This window comes from Pongo abelii, chromosome 5 (genome assembly GCF_028885655.2).
Source record: "Pongo abelii isolate AG06213 chromosome 5, NHGRI_mPonAbe1-v2.0_pri, whole genome shotgun sequence".
Lineage (NCBI taxonomy): Eukaryota > Metazoa > Chordata > Mammalia > Primates > Hominidae > Pongo > Pongo abelii.
In genome coordinates this window covers 6,931,065-6,935,997 of record NC_071990.2, presented here as the reverse complement: position 1 = coordinate 6,935,997, position 4,933 = coordinate 6,931,065, and the positions used below count along the sequence as shown (strand labels likewise).

General features: G+C 45.9%; 1 pseudogene; it reads left to right on the top strand.

The window, feature by feature from the left end:
* Positions 1-4,342: 4,342 nt before the first annotated feature.
* On the top strand, positions 4,343-4,429 carry LOC112134097 (small nucleolar RNA U13; annotated as a pseudogene).
* The last annotated feature ends 504 nt before the right edge of the window (positions 4,430-4,933 follow it).

Sequence of the window (4,933 nt, the reverse complement as noted above, 5' to 3'; positions counted from 1 at the left end):
CTCTGGCCTCAGCCTCCTGAGTGGCTGGGATTACAGGTGCCTGCCACCATGCCTGGCTAATTTTTGTATTTTTAGTAGAGACAGGGTTTCACCATGTTGGCCAGGGTGATCTTGAACTCCTGAGCTCAGGTGATCTGCCCACCTCGGCCTCCCAAAGTGCTGGGATTACAGGCATGAGCCACTGCGCCTGGCCAATAATGAAGTCTTTAACTGGCCATTTTCCTCAGTGTATTTTTTCCTCAGCATGTCCGCTTCAAGATGGATGAAGAAGCAGCCTCTCTAACCACCCCAACTTTAAATCCAGTAGGATTGTCTGCCAGAAATAAACTCCTCTCTTTAGGAAGACAAAAGCCAGGTGTTTCAGGCTGACAGCTTCTGAGATCTCCCCTACACTACGTAAATCGTCACTACTCACTGGGTAGACAAATAAGAGGAAGCCACTTAAAAAGTTTTTCAAAAAGTAGAAAAAGTTATTCAAAAAGTAAAGATGGGGGTCTTGTTATGTTGCCCAGGCTGGTCTTGAACTCCTGGCCTCAAGTGATCCTCCTGCTTTGGCCTCCCAAAGTGCCGGGATTACAGGTGTGAGCCACTGTGTCTGCCTGGAAGCCACTTATATTTGAGAGTTGGGAGGAAGGGACGGCATTCTGGACCCAAGGAAGCAGCAAGGCAGCAGGGCAGGGAGCAGGTGCTACTGGCAGGTGGCCGGCACTGCTGCTGGCCTGGAGGGTGAGGGAGAGCAGGGAGACGGGCAGACTAAGAGGCTGCATGCTTTGTGGAAATAGCTGAAAATAGAACGTGAGGTTAGGCCCTGAGAATTCGACTCCTGTTAATGGCAAAGAGAGAAGCCAGGGTCTTCCGTACATAAGACCAGGGCAACAAATAGTGCCTTTGCACACCCTGGGTCTGGCCTGCCTGCCTAGGATGCTAGCTCTCAGCCCTGACTCGTGGAAAGAGCTCAACTTTTTATTTTTTATTTTATTATTATTATTGTTATTTTGATATGGAATCTCACTCTTTTGCGAGGCTGGAGTGCGGTGGCAGGATCTCATTGCAACCTCTGCCTCCTGGGTTCAAGCGATTCTCCTGCCTCAGCCTCCCGAGTAGTTGGGACTACAGGTGCCCGCCACCACACCCAGTTAATTTTTATATTTTTAGTAGAGACGGGGTTTTGCCATGTTGGCCAGGCTCATCTCGAACTCCTGACCTCAGGTGATCCACCCGCCTCAGCCTACCAAAGTGCTGGGATTACAGCATGGTGAGCCACTGTGCCCGGCAACTTTTTAATAATTTGTCTTCTTGCTGAATAACAAAGGTATCTAAGTAAAAAGATGTGTGTGTGTCTCTGTGTGTGTGTGTGTTTCACCTACTTGGTTGATTTGGGTCACAGCTGCAGTTTACACTGTGCCTCTAAATTTTATTTGGAAGAAAAAGCAATATTTCTTTTGCTTCTTTTTTCTTTTTTTTCCTCTGTCCTGCTTTTAGGCAAGAAAGCAATATTTCATATCACAAATTCAGCTGCTGCTGCTGACAGACAGTTTGCTCTGACTGTTCTTCACCAGACGAGGCAGGTTAAACTCTTGTCAGCCATATGTTGATTTGTTAACACTACCCATGTCCCAGGTAGCAGGCTCAGATGGGTCTCAAAATAGACCAGGCACACATGGCTGATAAGATCCCAGTGGGCAGAAGATAATGTTACACCATCTATGACATAACCTCTAGAATAATCACTGCTGCCCTTTGTTCCAGAGTCCAGCTCCAGTGTATGCAAAAGTGGAAAGTCCTCAAACAGTGGGGGGTTTAGTGTGTGTGTGCTTTCCTTGAAATTGGTTAAACTTCCACTCAGCTTTGGAAGCTTCTAATAAGCGGTTCACAACCTTTTCTTCTCTTTCTTCTCCTTTTTTGCTTCAGTGGGATGGATGGCCAAACAAACTTTCTGGTGGCTGTTAAGAAGAACAAAATTCTTTGCAGAAGCACGTGCCAGTGTTTTACAATGCACAGCACACATCGAGGCTTGCGGCGCACACTGGAACACAATCGGATTCTGGAGCTCTAGGGATAAAGAGCACTGCTAATTTGTGCAGCCGCTGCTTTAGAATGGTGAGCAGGGAGGACACTCCTCTAAGGAGAGGGAGTCAGGGCATCAGCGCAAATTGGTTTTCCAGGCGAAGGAAGGGGAAAGCCTCATTTTGGAAGAAATTTCAGTTTCTGTGGACTTGTGGACCTGATGTCGGGTTACCTCGCCCCTCCCCAGCAGGAGCCGAATGCCCGTGCCTTGTCTCCTGGAAAGCTGCCTTTCTAAGCTAGAGAATTGCTGCCACAAACCTATTCTGAGAGGAAGGGAATGTACTCTTCGTATTTGTGGAGAAAACCAGGAAGTGAGGAGTTGCAGCCCCGGCTTCCTGGTCGGGCTGCTGACTCACACTGTCATCCTTTAGGCGATTTCCTTCATTTCTTTGCACCTCAGTTTCTCAGTTAAATGAAGGATGAAAATGGAATTCCCCTAGAGACATTGGGAATACCTCATTAATGTTTGCATTTCTTTGCGATAACTGGGATTAGAGATCTGATTACTGCAAAGCAGCATTACATGGAAGATTCCATCTTTATTGTCAACTCGAGGCCTATCTTTGAATGAATATCATTCAAGGTCTTTTGGCCACCTTTCCCACTATTCATGCCATGCTGTCCCCTCCCCACTCCATCTATTCTTTTCCATGGTGACTTCAAGTGATGTCGTTTGCATGAAGTTTTGTCTCTGAGGAGAGGAGGCTTTAATTTCTCTTGGTTCATTCCAGAACATGGTAGTCCATGGGTCACCACAGGCTTGACTGGTTGTGGGAGACAGGATTCAGAGGCCAGGAACGGGATCTCAGTCACAACCTCCATGCTCTTTTAAGGAATTTAGGTTGTCCCTTTGTACTTGATTTTCTTTTTCCTCTTCAAAGTGTCGACCTCTTTTGTTTGGCTAGGGTGAATACATCACTTCCTCTTTGGGGTCTGTGTTTTGTCTCCTGCTGGGTTTGAAATGTCATGTAATTTGTTGGGTTTTCACTGGATTATGTTTGGAGTTTGTTTGTTTTTTTTTGGTGTTCCCAAATCATCACTCGTCACCAGAACCCTCTCTCTTCTACCTCCTGATTAATGATTGATAGAAGTGCACACTCCTCAGCATTTACCAAGAGAGACGCATTCATCTTCAACTGCTCTCTCTGGTCTGTTGCCTATGAAGGGAGTTCCCCTGCAAGGGGGGGAAAAAAAAAAACAACAAAACCCCACAGAGCTGTTATCTTTTCTTCCTGCTGAGCGGTCAGGCTGCTCTGTTGCTTTGCTCATTATCTGGCCAAACTTCATTTGAGAGTGATCTCCATGCTCCTCATCTAGAATATGGTGCAAGCCTCAGGTCCTTCTCTCTTCGGACTCCCCAGCCTTTCCTTGGCTCCTCATAGATGACATTTTCTGTTCCTAGAAGCAACATTTCTCTGCTAAAATAAGTACATTTTGGGGGATACATTTGGAATTTATTATTAACTCATCCCACAGCATTATTGATGTACTGCTATGTGCCAGGCACTATACTAGACATCGGGTGTGTTATAAGAATAATGAGGCCAGGTGCGGTGGCTCTCACCTGTAATCTCAGCAATTTGGGAGGCCGAGATGGGAGGACGGCTTGAGGCCAGGAGTTCGAGACCACCTTGGGCAACATAGCAAGACCCTGTCTTTACAAAAAATAAAAAATAGAAAAATTAGCCAGACATGGCAGTGTATGCCTGTAGTCCCAGTTACTCAGGAGGCTTAGGTGGGAGGATCCCTTGAGCCCAGGAGGTCGAGGCTGCAATGAGCTGATTTTGCACCACTGCACTCCAGCTTGGGTGACAGAGAGAGACCCTGTCTCTAAAATAAAATAAAATAAAATAAAATAAAATAGGCCGGGTGCGGTGGCTCACGCTTGTAATCCTAGCAGTTTGGGAGGTTGGGGCAGGTGGATCACGAGGTCAAGAGTTTGAGACCATCCTGGCCAACATGGCGAAACCCTGTCTCTACTAAAAATACAAAAATTAGCTGGGCGTGGTGGTGCGCGCCTGTCTCTGGAGGCTGAGGCAGGAGAATCACTTGAACCCAGTAGGCGGAGGTTGCAGTGAGGTGAGATCACGCCGCTGCACTCCAGCCTGGTGACAGAGCGAGACTGTCTCAAAATAAATAAATAAATAAAATAATGAGACTTATCTCCTGCTTCTAAGAGCAGGGCTGCAGGCAGAAAAGGGGTGGTGGAGGTGCAAGTAGTGATGGAGAGGGCTGAGAAAAACCTGCAGAGTCATAAGTTATAAGGCAAAGAGAAGCCATTTTATAGTTCATAAGCATAATGATTGGGTTTTTGCACAGATGAGAAACCTTGTTAAGATGTTGGCACTTTACTCATAAGACATAAACACACACACACACACACACACACACATAAACACACACACCAAAAAACAATGCAAAGAGAAAGATTTCTGATGGTGACTTGAATCTAGTAGTGATAATATTTATTGCATAACTTTACTATCTATTACAGCAAAAACATTCCCCTGAATTCTTACTGTGTGCCAAGCACTGTGCTTAGTAATCTCAATCCTTACTCTGCCCTTTGTGGTGAGTTCTATATTCACCCTTATTTTACAGATGAAGGAATGGAGATTTGAGGAGGCTAAGTAATGAGCGCGGGGTGATTAGCTAATATCAAACTCAGGCATTGAGGCTATGCTGTCTAGAGAAAGAAATACATACTAGGGACCTTCTGGACAGGGTTCTGCCTATACTTGCGACAGCACTGGAAATTAAGTCCTCTCCCCTGTGTTTCTCTGAAAAGAAATAATTTATTTCCTGTGTTCTGGAAGGACATTGGGTGAAGTTGGTTGTGTTTTAAAGCATGTCCATTGACGCCTCT